The sequence below is a fragment of the Bacillus rossius genome, chromosome 3 (genome assembly GCF_032445375.1).
Source record: "Bacillus rossius redtenbacheri isolate Brsri chromosome 3, Brsri_v3, whole genome shotgun sequence".
Taxonomy (NCBI): Eukaryota; Metazoa; Arthropoda; class Insecta; order Phasmatodea; family Bacillidae; genus Bacillus; species Bacillus rossius.
The window spans coordinates 91250386-91269644 of record NC_086332.1 but is presented as its reverse complement, the minus strand read 5'-3'; the positions used below and the strand labels follow the sequence as shown (position 1 = coordinate 91269644).

Here is a 19259-nt window from a genome sequence, read left to right as displayed (position 1 = left end):
CGCGACTGCCTCTCCCCGCTCGCCCGCGGGCCGGCGCCCGCGGGTGGCGGGGAGGGAGGGGAAAATCGGCCGGCGTGGGAGAGAGCTCCGTCCCGCGGCGCGCCAGGCTGCAATTACATACTACGGCGAAACACTTCAGAAAAAGTTATTGAATTATTTACAAAGACATACACGAGACATTAATTACACAGCGAACTTGCACAATGAATAATAAATAAAATAAGTTAATTACACACATTCAAATCCCTTAATCGTTTACAAATATATACACACTGAAATAAAAGATAAAGTCACATAGAAAAAACACTCGTTGGCATGCTAGGGCGCACGCGGGTGCGTCCCTGGCCGTCGCACACACTGGGGTTCACTGGGGGGGAAAATAGGCCCCCTCAGGCCCGCGTCGGTGGCCAGGTACGGCCTCTGTATCTGGGAGGGTACGACGACTGTCGTCATATGCCCCCCCTCTCCCGAGGCCGTCCTGGCCCCCGACGCCGACCTAGACCGGCAGCTGCGTCCGCGTCCGGCCACTTGTCTGGTCGTCGGAGCTCGTCACGTCATTCCGTCCGGGTCGGGCAAACTGGGGCAGGAGCTGCATCACGCTGCAGCGTAACCCCCCGTCGGTCGTTTGTCTTACGTCGCGGGGTTTGCGCTGACTCCCCCACTCGTAGTCCCGGAGGTAGTGGGGGGCCGTCTTCTCACGCGTGGACCGGCGCAACGCCGGTCCCCTCCCCGCGTGAGCGGTCATCCTCGGCTCCCCGGAAGGCAAGTCCAGGACCACCTGCTGGGCCCTGTCGACATCGCCCTCCCCACTGAGGAGCCGGACCGTTACCCCGTCTGTCACGTCCTTGCTCACGTCCGTCCCCGTCACCCGCCGTTCCCAGGAGTGGACGTACCTCCGTCCACGTCTCTGGGTAGGCTCCGGCAACGTCACCACTGGTTCACTCAGGTCGACCAGGTCGCCCTGAGCAGTGTTGTCATGTGTTACGTCCTCGATGAGCGGTCCATCAGTGTCGTTGGCGTAGGCGCTGACGTCATCAGGCGGGAGCACCCGGTCCACGAAGCGCTCCAGCTCTGCCATGCTTGCGCCACGCGGACCCCTTCCGCCCCTTCTGACGGGCGTCCGTTCCCCGCCCCCTCTTGCCAGTTGCCAACCACCGTTCCCCTTTTGCTGTCCCCCCGTAGGAGGCTGAGTCGGTGTCGTCGTGGGGGCCCGTCCATGTGTCGTGCCCCAGGTGTCGTCGTCCCTGTCAACGTTCCTGCCAACCCCCCGCAGTGACTTGGGGTGGGCGTGTCCTCGTCGACGTCCCTGATCCGGCTCCGGTGGCGTCACCACGGGGTCACCGAGGTCGACCAGGACTCCTACTGCGACGTTGTCATCGGTCCTGTCCCGTGTGTCGTCGTCCCTGTCAACGTTCCTGCCCACCCCCCGCAGTGACCTGGGGTGGGCGTGTCCTCGTCGACGTCCCTGATCCGGCTCCGGTGGCGTCACCACGGGGTCACCGAGGTCGACCAGGACTCCTACTGCGACGTTGTCATCGGTCCTGTCCCGTGTGTCGTCGTCCCTGTCAACGTTCCTGCCCACCCCCCGCAGTGACCTGGGGTGGGCGTGTCCCCGTCGACGTCCCTGATCCGGCTCCGGTGGCGTCACCACGGGGTCACCGAGGTCGACCAGGACCCCTACTGCGACGTTGTCATCGGTCCTGTCCCGTGTGTCGTCGTCCCTGTCAACGTTCCTGCCCACCCCCCGCAGTGACCTGGGGTGGGCGTGTCCCCGTCGACGTCCCTGATCCGGCTCCGGTGGCGTCACCACGGGGTCATCGAGGTCGACCAGGACTCCTACTGCGACGTTGTCATCGGTCCTGTCCCGTGTGTCGTCGTCCCTGTCAACGTTCCTGCCCACCCCCCGCAGTGACCTGGGGTGGGCGTGTCCCCGTCGACGTCCCTGATCCGGCTCCGGTGGCGTCACCACGGGGTCATCGAGGTCGACCAGGACTCCTACTGCGACGTTGTCATCGGTCCCGTCCCGTGTGTCGTCGTCCCTGTCAACGTCCCTGCCAACCCCCCGCAGTGACCTGGGGTGGGCGTGTCCCCGTCGACGTCCCAGGTCCGGCTCCGGCGGTACCACCACAGGGGCGCCGAGGTCGGCCAGTACACCTTCGGTGACGTCATCCTCGGCCTCGTCACCGTCCACTGGTCCGCTGTCGTCGTGGTCGTACTCGTCGTGCGGGTCGCCTATCAGTCGAATGTCGTCCCTGTGCACCTTAGTTGTCCGTCCGTCGGCGCGACGCACGAGGTACGAGGTGGTGCCCAGTCTGTCTACGATCTCCTGTGGCCCCGCCCACTTAGGAGCCAGACTGGCGCAAAAGCCCCGCTCGCCAGCCGACAGGTGATGACACTTAACAAACACCTGCTGGCCAGGCTCTAGTCGTGCTGGGGGCTGGTGCGTCTGCGGCGTACGTCTAGTCAGGTAGTCAGCTTGGCGACGTCGGGCGTCTTCGCGCAGATCGTCCGTGGTCATGTTGTGCAAGTCGGGGGTTGCGCGCGCTTCCCCGGGCAGGGCGAGGTTCCGGCCCTGCACCAGTTCAGCGGGGGAATGGCCCGTGACCGCGTTCGTCCGACGGCGCAGGCAAAACAGCAGCGTCGGCAGGTGCAGGTCCCACTTGGTGTGGTCCTCGTCCAACCGGATGCGCAGCTGAGTTTTAATGTCCTGATTCCGCCTTTCGGTCGGATTCGCGCGCGGATGGTAGGTGGGCGTCGTGTGATGCTCCACCCCCCAACCCGCGCAGGACACTCGCCAGCTTCTCCCCGTGAACTGCACCCCGTTGTCCGTCAGCAGGACCGCGGGGTACCCGTATCGCGGGAAGAACTCGCGCTCGAGCAGGGCAATCACGGTGCCGGCCTTCACGTTTGGTACTGCGAACGCCTCCGCCCAGCGGGTGAAGACATCCGTGACCACAACAATGAATCGCCGACCACGGGACGTGCGAGGATACGGCCCCATAATATCCACCGCCACAGTGTGGAAGGGATTCCGGGGCCGTCGTGGGACCTGCTGCTCCTTGCCGTCGGGTCGCCTGGACTTCCGCTCCTGGCAACGCAGGCAGGCCCGCACGTAGCGTCTTACTTCTGCCGCGTCGCCAGGCCAGCGGAACGTCCGTCTGACCTCACGCAGCGTCTGCTCCGCGCCCGGGTGTCCCGCCAGGGGGTGGTCATGCAGGTAGCTCAGGACCCAGCGCCTGGCCTCGGGCGGCACGTGGGTCCGCCACCCGCTCGACCTGTGAGCCCCCCTGGTCTGGAGCACCCCGTTCAGGCTCCGGCAGCCCGGTATCACCCCCTCCCCACACTCTGTCAGTCGGGTCCGGGTGTCAGGGTCCCGGAGTTGCGCCGCGTGGACCCACGCCAGCAGGTCAGTCATAGTCTCGGGTCGCGCGTCAGGTGCAGGAGCAGTGGGGCTTGTCAGCGCGTACAACGCGCACGGTCGCGGCACCGAGTCCTCTACCCCGCGCTCACGCTCAGGGAGGAGCACTTCCTCCCAGCCCTGGTCGTCGTGGAACTCATTCTCAGGGTCCGGATTCCGGGACAACTCGTCGGCCAACTGATTTTCACGTCCAGGAATGTGCTCGACCGTGAACGAGAATTCCTGGATCAGCATGGCCCACCGAGTGAACTTAGACTTCCGGCCCTGAGCGGAGTCCAACCAGCGGAGGCATTGGCTGTCGGTTCTCAGCGTGAATGAGCGGCCCTCGACGTGGTGACGGTACCTCTGTAGGGCCCAGACCACCGCAAGGCACTCTTGCTCATTCACGTGATACTTCCGCTCAGCCTGCCCAAACTTGGCGCTGGCGTACTCGATCACGCGCCTCTCGCCCCGGTCATCCATCTGGTACAACACCGCCCCCATCCCCTCCTGACTCGCATCCGTCTGGATGAAGATGGGGCGGCTGGGCACCAGGCGTGAGAGCGTGTGACAGTTCCTGAACCGGCGCTTCACCTGTCGCAAGGCCTCGTCCGCGGCGGGGGTCCACCGGAACTTAGTCTTCGGCGACAGTAGGTCCGTCATCGGGGCCGTCACCGTGGCGAAGTCGGGGACGAAGGACCGCAGCCAGTTGAGCAGCCCCAGCAGCTTCTGGAGCTGCTTCCTGGTCTTCGGTGCCCCCTTTCCCTCTATTAGCTCCAACTGCTCAGGTCGGGGGCGGCACCCCTCCGCCGTCACTATGTGTCCTAGGAACTCTATTTCCGTGGCCCCAATGTGGCATTTCTTTGGGGCGCACGTCAGTCCGTGTCTGGCCATACGTTCTAGCACCAATGCCAGATGGTGCGCGTGTTCCTCCCACGTCCTGGACCAGATGATAACGTCGTCCAGATAGGCACTGGCGAACTCACCAATGTACCCATCCAGAACACGTACCATCAGGGCCTGGAACGTGGCAGGGGCGTCCATGAGACCAAACGGCATGGCGCAGAACTGGTAACGTCGACCGTCTGGTGCCGTAAATGCCGTCTTAGGGCGGTCCTCCAGACATACCGGCACCTGCCAGTAGCCTGATTTTAAGTCTAGTGTCGTGAAAATAGTGGCGTCCCCCAGTCCTGCCAGTGCGTCTGTGATATTGATCTGCGGGGGCGGGGCGGGAATGGTCAGTTTGTTTATCGCCTTGAAGTTTACGCAAAAGCGTAGACTTCCGTCTTTCTTGGTGGCCAGCACCACCCGTGAGTTATACGGGGAGGTGCTGGGTTCCACTACCCCGTCACGTAACATCTCGTCAATTTGAGTCTGTATGGCCTCCCGTTCCCGGATGCCAAATCCGTATACCTTCTCAAAGGGAGGGCGGTGCGGTACCATCGGTATCCGGTGCTCCGTCACGTTTGTCCGTCGTAGCCGGTCCGCGGCCGCAAATACCTGTGCCTGAGAGGTGAGGACATGGTTGATGACATCGACGTACTCCTCTGGAACACCGTGCTGAAGGTCTTCTAGGCGAATGACTGACTGAGGGGGACTGGGGGGAACCTGGTGCACGCCGTACACCGTCCAGCGCCCCTGGGTGCCGAAGTGCATCCGGCCAGCTCGTACTTCCACGGTGGCGTCGACCTCGTGCAGCCATGGGACCCCCAGAATCAGCCCCTCGCGGAGCTCGGGGACCACCCAGGCCTCGACGTGGCTAACGTGACCAACGATGCTCATTGTTACCTGAGTGATGCCCCCTGCTGCAACGACGGCATCCCTGGTGGCCAGCTGCACCAGCTCCCTCCGCGGTGTCACTGCCTCCGCTCCCACCAGGTGGGCCGCGATGTAGGTTCGGCTGGCGGCGGTGTCCACCAGGGCCAGCATCTCCCGCCCGTTAGCGCGGACAGGAATTCGCAGCAGCTCCGGCTCCTCGGGGCCGACCTGCCCCAGCTGTGCAGTCGTCTGTCCCCCACCGCCCCCGGCCACCTGGCCGTCCGGGCGTGGGGAACTCGCGGCGAGGTCCGCGGCTCGCTCCGGCGCCGACGTGTTGACGTTCCGGTGGTCCACCTCGTCGACGACAGGTCGACGAGGCGGCTGGTCCGGCCCTGGTATAACCGGCCTCAGGGCCGCGGCGGTGGCGCCGGCAGTCAGCTGTCCCTGCACGGAGATGGCCGGCGGGATGCCTGCGCTGATGCTCTGATTGTCCACCCCGTCGACGGCGTGTCGACGAGGCGGCTGGTCCGGCCCTGGTACACCCGGCCTCAGGGCCGCGGTGGTGGCGCCGGCAGTCAGCTGTCCCTGCCCGGAGATGGCCGGCGGGACGCCTGCGCTGATGCTCTGATTGTCCACCCCGTCGACGGCGTGTCGACGAGGCGGCTGGTCCGGCCCTGGTATAACCGGCCTCAGGGCCGCGGTGGTGGCGCCGGCAGTCAGCTGTCCCTGCACGGAGATGGCCGGCGGGATGCCTGCGCTGACGCTCTGGTTGTCCACCCCGTCGACGGCGTGTCGACGAGGCGGCTGGTCCGGCCCTGGTATACCCGGCCTCAGGGCCGCGGTGGTGGCGCCGGCAGTCAGCTGTCCCCGCAGTTGCCTCGGCATGGGGACAGCTGATGAGGAGTAGTCCCGTTGTCCCCTGCTTCCCGGCGGCATACAGGACGTTAGTGCGGTAGGCGCCGGTGGTGGTCGACGTGTTCTGTCAGTTACTGGGACTGCCGGTGGCTGGCGGGCCGGGGAGCGGCACCCAGTTGTCCCTCCGCCCCCGGTCCTGCGTTTCCCGCCTGCGACGTGTTGCCTTCGCGCGCCTCCTCCCACGCGGCTCTGGTGGGGCAGAGGCGATGCCAATGGTACGCGTCCGGGCAAAAACGGCATCGCGGCGGACGTTCGTCCCTCTCTCTCGTATCTGTCCGCTCGTGACGTCCTCCTCCTGTCGCAGCTGGTTCCGGGCGTTCCCTGGTGCCACCGCGGTCTGTTGTCCTGCGCGGTCCCGCGCCGCCGGCGTAGCTCACCACGGTCAAGTCACTGTCCGTGACCTCTGTGACGGTGACCCCTCGCGGCCCCGAGCGAGCACGGGGAGCTCTCGCGCCCCTGAGTGCCGTCCTCCACTGCGACATGTCACGTTCGATCACGCGGGCGAGGGCCACGAACTCCTCCGTGTCACGACCAGCAGCCGTCCTCATGAAGGGGCGAAACTCTGGCAGCAATTGTTCGACAATGGTTGGCAACGCCGCACTCACGTCCCCACTTGTCCCCAATCGGCGGAACATGCGTAACTTCTCGTAAATGAACTGCTCTGCACTCTCGTCCTCCTCCTGGTTTCGGCAATAAAATGTCCGCAAACACATTGCCCGCGCCTGATCGTTATCAAACCTAGTTTTGACTTGGCGCACAAAATGTCCCCACTCGGTATCAAAACTCCCGGCCATTGACCACCAGTTCCTTGCCTCGCCGCGGAGCTGTCCCGCCACTCGCGGCGTCCACTCCGCCCGTCGCACTTCGTACAGTTTTAGGAGGTGTTCACACTCCCGCAAAAACTCCCGCGGGTCCTCGTTGTCTCTCCCCGCAAACTCTGGCAACTCAAACTGCGTGCTCACGTACCGCACTACCGGCCCATCTGCGTCCGCGTGCCTGTCCCCCTGTTCCCGTTTACTGTCCTCAACTGTGCTGTCCGTGCTGTTTGCGCCCTCGGCCGCGCCGCCGGACCCGCAAACCTCGTTTTTTACGTCCATTTTCGCGGAGTCTCCCTCCTCACACAAGTCCGTTTCGAAACTGATTAGATCGTATCTTTCTTGTCCCGCCTGTTTCCACGCCATCCTGTCCTCCTGTGCTACTGATCCGCGGATCGTGAACACAATCTCCCCCAGTAATACAATACGATCCTCCCCAGCGCGTTATCTTCAGTCCGGGATACCGCTGCACCGCCGTCTTGTATTTCTGTCCCCCACGACGCGCTATCTCTCGCCGAAACGTCTCGTGTTCGCGCCGTTCCCGCGCTGCGTTATCTCCCGCCGGCGCGCCGGCGCGACGTCTCGAATTCGAGCCGCTCCCACGCCGCGCAGCCGCACCTGCTTCCGTTCTGTCCTGCACCTGCGCGCTTGCGTGCGCTTGCGTGCGCTTGCGTGCGCTTGCGTGCGCTTGCGTATGCTTACGGCCACACTAGTTGGGCGCCATATGACGTCCCTCGGCTTCAGGTCCCCGTTTTCCCGTTGAAATAAATGTCCTGTTATGCCCGTACTGCCCTCGTCGGAGAGGTGTGGGTCCAGGCCAACGTGGCCGGGACCGGGAAAGGCGGGACCTGGAGGGAGAGTGAAGTGATTGCGAGGAATGTTGGTAGGTTGTCGCAAGCAGAACACGGCATTAACGAATTTCACGAGCCGTCTTTTATTAACGCTTATAAAGTCCTGCCGCAGCCTGGCGGAACCGTCGCGGAACAAGTGCCCTACCACGGCGACACGGACTCCCTGATGACGGTGCGGTTCTCAAATACGTTTCGGCGCGAATCGTAAAGTTTATTAATGCTAGGCTGACCCAGTGAGAAAGGGCCCGAAGACGGAACGCTGTACATACGCGGCCCGTTACGTAATGTTCCGTGGACGGCGAAAAGTTCAGAGACTCGTAGCACCACGTTCGCGTTGTAGAAACTGCCCGCTAGACACGTCTCCCGATGACTCGTAAGTTAACAATGCTAAGCTGATTCGCGGTGGCAGCTCAGCTGCCGTGACCGACTGCGGACTGAGCGAACGTTCAATCCCGAGCGCAACGTGCGCGGCTCGCGGAGCAACGAACACGTCTGTCTCCGCTCGAGACCAGGACGCGACTGCCTCTCCCCGCTCGCCCGCGGGCCGGCGCCCGCGGGTGGCGGGGAGGGAGGGGAAAATCGGCCGGCGTGGGAGAGAGCTCCGTCCCGCGGCGCGCCAGGCTGCAATTACATACTACGGCGAAACACTTCAGAAAAAGTTATTGAATTATTTACAAAGACATACACGAGACATTAATTACACAGCGAACTTGCACAATGAATAATAAATAAAATAAGTTAATTACACACATTCAAATCCCTTAATCGTTTACAAATATATACACACTGAAATAAAAGATAAAGTCACATAGAAAAAACACTCGTTGGCATGCTAGGGCGCACGCGGGTGCGTCCCTGGCCGTCGCACACACTGGGGTTCACTGGGGGGGAAAATAGGCCCCCTCAGGCCCGCGTCGGTGGCCAGGTACGGCCTCTGTATCTGGGAGGGTACGACGACTGTCGTCAATATATTGGTCGCACTTAAGCAAATCAAATTGTACGAAATAAGGAGTATCAAACCTTTATATAAGTATGATGCTGTTGGTTGTACTAGCGGAAATATATTTGACATTAAATACCAGAACAGAAAGAACACATGATTCATATGGAAGAGGTTGTTAAATGAATTGTGCAATGAAAAAAAATATCATGGACCTGATAGGACTGGTGTAAACAAAGCCATGATACATGAATAAGCACTTTACTTTTTTAATAATTAAAATGTTAATATCCGGACAGTAATATTGGTTTCACTGCCAGTAAAGGATGGTTTGGAAAGTTCGTGGAAAGGTTTGCAATGTGAGTTTAAGGTCATGTCCGGGCAGGCAAGCCAACCAGCCAACGGATGATAAGTACATAATCGTCCATCTTCCGTTACGCGGTGTTGTATTTGTCATATGAAGTATTTGAGATGGTAGGCTTACAAAGATGAATGGTGTGACATATTTATCAGTGAGATTAATTCTACGCATTTACATTACGTAAATAATATCTCCCTACACATTTTGTAAAATATTAAGTAAATTAGCCTTGCTATTTATGGAGACTTAAGAAGCATTAATAATTGTTATCAATCTATGAGAATTTTACAGGTCTCTTCTCAATGATAACACGTGAAATAAAAATTACAGCACTTTTGAGAAATAGGTAATAATTTTTCTGTTTTTTTATAAAGCAAAATCTCAGACACCCATAAGATATTACGTATAGTTTATGCAGTTTACGCTACTTTGTTTGCTGTTAGATGGTTGCACTTTTTCTCAAGCAAATAAATAAATACACTTGCAGAGAAATAGCGGCAAGAACTAAAACACTATACACAATTTCTCAAGTACAAAGAGAAATATTTTTAATAATTATACTTACATGGAGTGTTAACTGGTTGCATTAAAAGTAGTAAATTTATGCCATTGATTTTATGTTTACAACTTAGAAAATAGCAGGTTTCTTTCTAAAACATTTTTTACACAGTTCTATGTAAAAATCTAAAGCCGTTGGAACCACACAATATCTTTAGTCAGTTGCCAAGTTTCAACCACAAGAAACATATTTTAGTGAGTAATGGGAAAAAATTGTATGATTCTCAAATCTTATAGGGATGTTCATGACCTTTGCTAGGATTTGGGAATTTTTTAAAACTATCTTATATATAATTATAACTATCTATGTTTATAACTGTCTGTGACCAAGTGAACAACCTGTTACAGCAATAATCTTTAATTAAGAGTCTCTAAGAATTTCTGTCAATATTATAAATTTTGAAGTTAGTGTTCTCATATACATTATTCCAAGCCCCATTTTTGGTTTCAAAATTATTTTGGATAAAGTAGTAGCAGTAGTAGTATCAATAATTATCTGTAACATATTATTATTATTTTTTAATTATTGAAAGTGCTTTTGATGAGTGTGAATCTCTTGCACAAAATTAGATAATAAATGCCCAATTTTTAATTGAATGTTTCTGGTGTTTCGTGACATTGGAATGTATCACTAGCGAAACGTGTTTCCAATACTGGACATGTTTAATCCCAGATGTGACAGCAACCAGTTATACTTCAGCTTAGGGTGCGCTTCATCCCTGAGAGTTAGCCAGCCTGCTAGCTTCAAAATCACTTCACTTACAAAGTGCCAGACCATTATCAGGTGGCCTGGAAGTATTATGCACCGAGCAAGGCTCTATTCGATTAATCTATAAGCCAAGAACTGTTGCGAGGTGGAGTCTCATATACCTCCTCGGCTGGAGTAAAGAGGGAGCAGGAGATCATCAACCAAAGAATACGACCAACACGCCGCGCCGCTGCCCGCCTGCGACGTCATGTTGCCCGAAGCCGCCACACTTCGACGCGGAAGCTCTGGTCTGCAGTGGTAAGGTGCTGCGGTCCCGAGGTTAGAGACAAAGATTCCACAAGCCTCGGTAATTATGCTCGGGGATTGAGTACATGAGTAGGCTTGCGTGACGAATCAATGAGTTCGAGTGTTGGGAAGGTGCGAGCTTAGAATCAAAGGGCTGAAGAGGCGCACATGTTATGGTAAGGTGTGGCCTATTTGAAGTGGGTGTTGGTACTGTTATCTCCTTATAATGACAATTTTCCCCCCAACCACGGCTGACGACTACTTGTGTATTATGTCGTATGAATGACAAGCTGGTAACAGTGTTCTGAATTGTATGTGATGGAACAAATAATTGCAAGTCTGTTCGGTACTGGGGACAGGTTAAATCCAAACTTTGGCCGTAGGGGTTTGTTCACATGGTGACTATGATTGCTGCCGAAGTGCGGCTCTCATGAAGATGGTCAGGAGCGAGTGTGAAACTCGTCCTGACATTGCCATGTGACAAGACTTGGACGCACTGGTGTCTTCAGACGTCGGAGTAGCTGCATGTACTGAGCTACAAGCTCGTCAGCTTCACCGAGTATACCTGAGCGGAACAAACCTGCGGGAGGAACCGCTATCACACCGAGTCACCTGCCTTACACAAGTCGAGGTTTTTGCCCGCTGGGTGGTGCAGTGTGAGTCAGGAATTTGTTGAAACAATTTGTCTGTGCATCACATGTTGGCAAGGTGAGTTGCGACTTTTTGATTTGCGTCCAGTTGGTGGGACAATGTGCACTAATAAACCGCTGCTTAAAATAATAGTAATTCTTAGGTAACTGTCGTTGAAAGCATTTTATATAAAGTCATGTTAAAACACATGTCCCATTAAAAATTATATATTTTAATGATGCTAAATCAGACTGAAGTTAATTACCGTGTTTTATCGCATAATCGATGCACATTTTATACAAAAATCAAGTTTGAAAAGTAAGGGTGCGACATTTATGCGAAAAAAAAAATTTGTTAGGTGAAGTTAATCATAAAAACCAAACCCATTCACGGAAAGTACGTTTATTTAAAAGTGGATTATACCTGAGCACGCCGAAAATTTAAATTAATAACTCATGCAACAAAAACTTTTCTTCAACTTTAAATAGAAAAACAAAATGTGAATGCAAATACGAGCCTGAACTAAGACATAACTATCATCGTAGTACACACTTACCACGAAAGAGTGCAGGTCATCAAATGTAGTTAACTCGGCACTCAACAGAGAGTGCGCGTTGCATGCAATCGGCGAGATATCAATATTCGACTATGTGTGCGTGCTCTATACAGGAAGCAACATAACCAAACATGAATGATGCCAACTAGCGCTGGCTACATTTTTTATAAGTGGTACACCGTGGCGACGCAGGCTAACAGATAAAGGTTATAAAGTTTAAAAATATCTTTAAAAGAAAATTTACACATCAGACAACTTCGTATTTCCGTTAAATAAGTAAGAGGTAATTTCCGAATAGATATTAGATTGACCTATACTTTAAAATACATTGATTTATACGGAAAAAATACCTACACAAAGTGATCGGAATCTAATAGCGGGACCAAAAACATCATGCAACGTTTAAGCGAGAGGTTTTTTTAATCCAAATTTTGACACCCTAAAATATTGGTGCAACGATTATACGCATGCGAAGATTATGAGATAAAAGATGGTCAATTTGTTTGCAATTTTATTGTTGTTATTTCTGGCATGTCTGTGACAGTATAGCCGGTTTTCATTTGGGCAATATTTTATATTTTATGGCTCACAAAATTTTAATGATTAAATGTTAACGTAATTCCAGATAATCAGTATAGAATCTTTTTCCCTTGTGTGCTGAGCGAGCTCAAGTATTCATGGAGGCACTTGGCTCGTGTTTTGAAATTATGTCTTTTTGAGCTGCAGTACTGTTATAATGTTGTGTTGGCATGCTATCTCTGTGCAAATAATTTTTACATGTGAGGAATTTAAATATTTAATATAAATCATACATTCTATGTATCTATAACATGTTTATGTATTTATGCCTTCGGACTGTTATGATTATTTGAGCATTTTGAAAACAAGTCCACTAAACCAGGCTATGCCTGCAGTAACCGAGTTCCGTATAATATTTCTTTGTATGTCATACTAATTATTCTGCCTTAAAGAGTTCCTGTGGTTGCTTTGCAGCAGGTTTTAACGCACACAAACTGCTTCTGCTTCTCAGTTCTAGCACGGAGCTGTGTTTCAGTTGTTTCTAGTGTTCTCGTGCAGTCCGCATTTGTAGTCACTTATGACTTTTATGTCCTAAGGGGCTGCAAATCACTGTGCTACTCTGCTAGGCAGAGCAGTGTTTGTGGTGTTCTGTTTGTTTCAAGTCTACAAGCATGGCCTCCCCTTCTGTGAGCTGGATTTACCGGCTTCCCCGGACCGAGCTACATGTGAGGAATCTAAATATCTGTCACTGGTTGTTCACAGTGATAACGGTCATTATTTTGAAAACTGCGGGTGACACCAGAAACCGATGAAGCCATCTTCATTCTGTCATTACACTTTTCTTGTTGTGATAATGATGTATAATAAATATGTTTCTGGTACTGCACGCCACTTGTTTTTACATAAGTTGTTGAGCCACCCCAAAGTGTCCCAATATTAGTTTATATTAAATCAAACAACCAAAAGTGTACAGTTTTATTTCTGAATAAACTAATATATAGGGACCTACTTTTATAGTACTTGAAATAAGCTGATATAAAATTGTTTTGATGTTATTAAAAAATGTTATTTTACTAAAAAAATCACATAGTAAATTTGGTTTTAAGTTAAAAGATAAAATAATTAAGGCTTAGTCACACAAGAAATTATGTATATGCATAAATAGCACTATCATTTTTTGTAGTGCACTTTCGCGCTCTAGTCTTGAGTAGGCCATTTATTACTGTTTTTGTTTTAGATTCACTGATTCAATTCATTTTAATGCGTCCCCAAGTTTCACGTCCAGAGCTTCTGCAGCATTTGGACGAGAACGGAGTTTCCTACAACACCGCGGAGATCGTGGCTTCTTTGCGAGCCCGGTTGGTGAAGTTTGTCAGGCAGTCCTGGGATGGCAGTCCTGGGATGCCTCCATTGCGGATTCTCCAGAACCTTCTCCCGTCAAATAAATATAAGAACCTTAAGGGGGTTCAGCGCTTTTTGGGTATGATTGGGCACTTTGCTCGCTTTGTGCTTAATTTTGCCTCAGTGTGTGCTCCGTTGAACCACCTCCGTAAAAAAGACATTGAATTCTCCTGGGATGAAGAACAGGAGAAAGCTTTCAACACCCTTAAATCTTAGACAGCTTCCTCGCCTGTACTTGTTCTCTCTGATTTTGATCAGTGTTTCACCGTGCAGGTAAATGCCTCATCCATTGCTCTATGCACCATACTAGGTAGGGCATATGGAGGAAAATGTATTTTACGCTCTGTTGCCTTTGCCAGCCGTGCCTTCCTAGAGTCGGAGAAACGGCTAGGCGTGTATGAAAAGGAGGCTTTAGTCTGCCTATTCGGGGTCTAGAAATTTGCGGTGTACTTGGATTGTCAGTAATTTGACCTATTTAATGACAACCAAGTCCCACAGCTAGCTATTCAATAATCCCCACCATCTAAGGAAGTTGGGTTGATTGGATAGTTCGTCTTCCTAGGATCCATTTTCGGTTAAACCACAATAAGGGTACAGATAATGTTATTGCCGACACTCTCTCTCGGATATATAATAGAGATGAGTTTGAGGTTGTTAATGTTCCCCCTGAGTCCGAATCTGCACACTTTTTTGTCGCTAAGAACTTTCCCAGGTCTTATTTTAGTATATGCGAATCAGATTCAGGATCCCTTTTGAATAGAGGTATATTTTATTAGTCAGGTTTTCAATTAAATGTGTTTAGGCTTATGTATGAATAAATGAACTAATTGCTAGGCATTTACACAAGTGCATGTATATATTGTCACTATTTTGAAAACCAAGCAGTTTTTAAAGAATTTTGATTTTTGCATTAAATAAACTGAATTTTGGCATTTCTTTCACTTCAGGGTTGGTGAAAATCCCAGTTTAAAATTTTTCCAAGATTTCTTTTTGTTTGAATGCTGACAAAAATGAACTGAAAACTAATTTCAAACAAGTATTCATTTGTCAGAGAAACAGCAAGGAGTTAAAAAAATTTTTGTTTGTTAAAACAAGCTAGTGCAAGCTGTTTGAAAGGTACAGTTTCATGTTAACTTTGTTTCTATACAACAATTACAGGATGAGAGAGAAAGGAATACAATCGTGCAAATAATTATATATACACGCATGCACACAACACACATTAAAACACACATAAAAAAATAACTTGTAAGGGAATGAACAGATGGTTTCAGCCAGCAGCATTGGCTGTATGAGTGGGCCAAAAAAACCCCAACCACCCTCTTTGATTTTTCCTATGAGAAGCCTCATGTGAACTATTTTTTAAATAACATGTATGCATATATGACAAAGTTCGTAAATACTTTCACTGGTGAAGAACATGTTATCCAGAAGGGTAGCAGCACAATATGAATTACCTGCCAGAATGATAAACTCTAATAAACACCTAAAAGTCTTGCCTCACAAAATTTAGCAACACTACACAGGTTTAAAACTTCTTAAAGCTCAAGTTCAGTCTTTTCGGGATTAAAATTATTTACAAAACATGTACAATTAAGTCTGTATGTGCTAAATACAATGTCCAGCTTTTGTGACATGCAGGTTACAATAAAGTCAATAAAAAAATCCTTCAAATTTGTGGAGTACGTACAGAATGTTAAATTAAAAATAAATAAAATATAAAATAGACTGTTCTGAGATCCAACTGAAAAATGTTTTCAATAAAATACCATTTAAATACAAATAATATATTTTTTTGTCAGCTTATATGACCAGTATAATACCATTTTGTATGAATAACCAATAGCTGTCATCCTTATATCCGGTATAAAATTTGTTTAAAATACAGACTGGCTTTTCCAGACCAATCTGCTCAAGGCTCCAAATTGCACAAAGAGTTGATTATTTCATTTTCTTGTCATTATTACTATCAATTAAGGTAAGAATCCTGTGCATTTACTCCAAAAGCAATTTTGCATTTTTTTGTTGGGTCACAATTGTTCTCACCTAGTATTTACATAATGTTATTTAGAAGATGTAAAAGGTCATGGAAGTGATTACAATTATGAACACTTGTGTAAATTTTTACGGCTATAAGATAAATTCCAGTAAATCTTTTAAGAAAATTTGGGACGAAGCATTAGATGCAAGAGCGCTAACATGATAAATTAACAGTATAAGGGAATCCTTTATATAAGATAAATGCATTCATTAATTTATCGTTTAACTTGGCATTTCTGGCCCTATGATACCTGTAATAACTATTTAGTTTATGGATTTATATTTTCAAGTCAAATGTTGTTTATTGTACAAACAGCTTTGGAAATTTTTTTCCTTGAAATTGTTACTTTCTACTGGTGAAAAAGTGTAGGGAGTTTCCAAAAGAAAGTTTGTTTATTTTAGAATTTTAGATAAGAACGTGACTGTCCTAGTATGGATTCTCGAATACTTTGAAGTCAGTGACCTAGGAGTCCACGACTATTTTAAGTGAATCACGTAGTACGAGTGTTGTTGAATTATAGCCAAAGTATTACGTGGATCGTTGTGCTATCACGGTGTTATTTGTGCGTAAAGAAGCATGAACGGCTACTTCAATAATCATCAACTACGACTGGAGTGCAAGGACTGCACTGGTTTTTGTCACATTTATTAAGAGACTGTGTCGCCGACATGTAAGAACTGAGCTTTGGCAGGCGCCAAATCATACCAAGAGGCAAGTGTTAAACGAAGAGTCAATATCATAGGTCCTGTGTCACATCGCAAGCAGAGGACTGCAGACCCATGGAGAATTAGGGCAACTGCAGCTTCCGGACGTAGAATCTTCTGTTGCAGTGAATGGTCGAACCCTGTTTCACCATGAGGTCATCAATACTAGTTAATGGTATAGAAAGGTTTAATTCATATCCAGAGAAGACTTTCAAAGGTATTGTGGTTTTTTAAATGAGGTACAGTAGAACCCCGATTTAACGAAGTGCTATGGTTACCGAAAATGTTTACTCTAAATCGATGTTTCGTTAAATCCGATTTACCGATTTTCAATGACCCCCGCACTCATAATCGCGTCCCTACGTTTCCATATCGTAGACAGGGTCGACACTGATATCATGTGCTGCCGTGCTATCTCAGACTTCGTCAACTTTACATCTTCAACGTCTTTTAATCTCGCTCGTACGGCCCCCGGTTCGTAAGTACACCTCGGTCATACATACAGATTTTCAGAAACCGTGAAAAATGAGGCATAAAATAAAAAAAAATTTAAAAATATGTAAAGTGTAAGAAATACGTTAAAGTTTATTAAAATACAGTCGCAACCTGCAGCGTTTATAACAAATACGAGCTACATACATATTGTGTCACAGTAAAAAATAAAAAATAAAAAAAATTGCCGCAAATTCATGGAAAATTTCCGTCAATAGCACGCCGTACGCGGAGAAAGGTCATTGTACTCGGTCAGCTGCTGTTACGGCGCGGCGTAGCCGCCGGCTGACTCTCTTTGTTCGCTGAGCTACGCAGCACTTATAAAAAACGTATTCCAAAAACTAAAACACCGCGCACAAAGCTCTTACTGAGAATAATAGAGCTGTAGCAAACCGTATGTATTCGGTACTGAGTAACAGGTGCGCCATCTAGTAACGAGTAACAAAACGTTACACACGGCTGCATCTCGTTACTCACATTTTTCGTATGTTTTACGCATGCGCGCGCATATTCGATGAATTTGCGTTACAAAGAACGATGTTTGTTTATTAAGTAAAGTATAATTTGGAAATTCATCGTCAAAGTTTTTTACTGTTTATTAAAGGTATTGTGTGTGTAGACAAAGTTTGAGATTGGAACAGATACAACGTAAGAAAGTATTGTTTACAAATTAGAAATATGTTTTTTATTATCGTGTATTTTCACGTTTTTTTGTTCTTATCTTAAAAGAGATAGTATAAAAAAGCCGCTCTAATGAGATTTAATTGTTTCTTGGTTAACAAAAACTGTTAATTATCAAATATTGTTAATTGTTTATATTCTATTTATTATTATTTACGCGACGTCATACTGTACGCGTACGCAATACGACTCAATTCGTTGCTGCAACATAACATAGCATGTTATGCGATATCAGAAGTAACGAGTAATGTAACGTGATACGATAGTAACGAGTACTAATTGTTAATAGTAACGATTACATATGGGGACGCTTTTTTTTGTTACTTTTACACCTCTAGAGAATAATGATAATGGCGTATTGGTGTGACGTGGTCACAAGTTGAAAAAACCTGGAGGATGGAAAAGGGAATATTTGGAAACGTGTGATTATTGGCTAGCACTGTTACTATGCGGGCGTGTTTGGAAGATAACGTGGTGAGTCAAGCCAGGGATATTGATGGGGGAGGGGGATGCGGACAAAGAAACCCTTCATGACGTCATGTGTCGCGGACAGTCTATCTATCCAGGCGCGCGCAATGGCACGCACCTACGCAATTCAATTACAGCGCCCGGAGTTTTTAAGCAATTTGAACAATTTTTTTTATTTTTTCGTGTTTGGACAGATGTTGCAAAGGCACATATTAATATATAGTACCTTCATTCTATTACTGACACCACAGAGTGTATTTTTTAATAAGATTCCATTACTATTTACTTTCATCTTTTGGAAATCTATATTATTATTTTAATAAATTGGTGTTTTTTGATGGTTCCTGAAAACCTTTACGTTAAATCGCTGTTTTCGTTAAATCCGTGTTCGCAAAATCGGGGTTCTACTGTATGTAAATATATTAATTTGGTTTTAAGAGAATTATATGTCTTTCGTTCCTAGCATCCAGAATAGTTACATGTACACCTGTACGTATATACACACAAACATTGATCTTGTTGATTTTGCTTGCTATATTGGAATATTAATGTAACTTCATTTAGTTTTGTTTTTGTTTTGTGCTGATTCCATTCAGTCCAGAGGTCTGATTAAGGTTAAGAGAAACTTTCTTATGTTGCTTGAAGACAGAGTTTAGTGCGAATGCACTGTTAAAAATTTAGTTGACTCCTAGATTTTCATATTAGTGTTTGTATATTTTGATATCAACTAATATTAACGTAACATCACACACTTGAGATTTTCACCATAAATCTCAACCATATTTTGGATGCTGAGAATTATTTTAATGGTCTAGTTTTAGAATTTTATATATTTAATTGTCACATACTATCCAGTTGTTACTTGTAAAGATAGTGTCACTGTTTGGAAGTATTGTGCAAAAACTTCAACATCAATACAAAACTATTTCCATATCATGTGTTGTTCTAATTCAAGATTAAATCAGATTTTACAACTCAAGAAATAGCATCTAAAATTTTATTAAATTCACTGAAAGGCACCCAAATTTAGAGTTTTTTTTTGTGGCCAAGATAGACGTTTAGATGCAAGAATATCTATATATTTTGGTATGTATAAAATATTTTGGTACTATCTGATAGTTTAGCAGAATATTGTTACTCTAGTAAAGAAAGAGTAGTCACATTAACAGGAATACTTA

The 19259-nt window shown here is 48.3% G+C and overlaps 1 protein-coding gene across 26 annotated transcripts in view; it reads right to left on the bottom strand.

Moving 5' to 3' along the window:
- LOC134531020 (CUGBP Elav-like family member 1) overlaps positions 1 to 19259 on the bottom strand; it is a 1002129-nt gene that overhangs the window by 19355 nt on the left and 963515 nt on the right. The window lies entirely within an intron of this gene.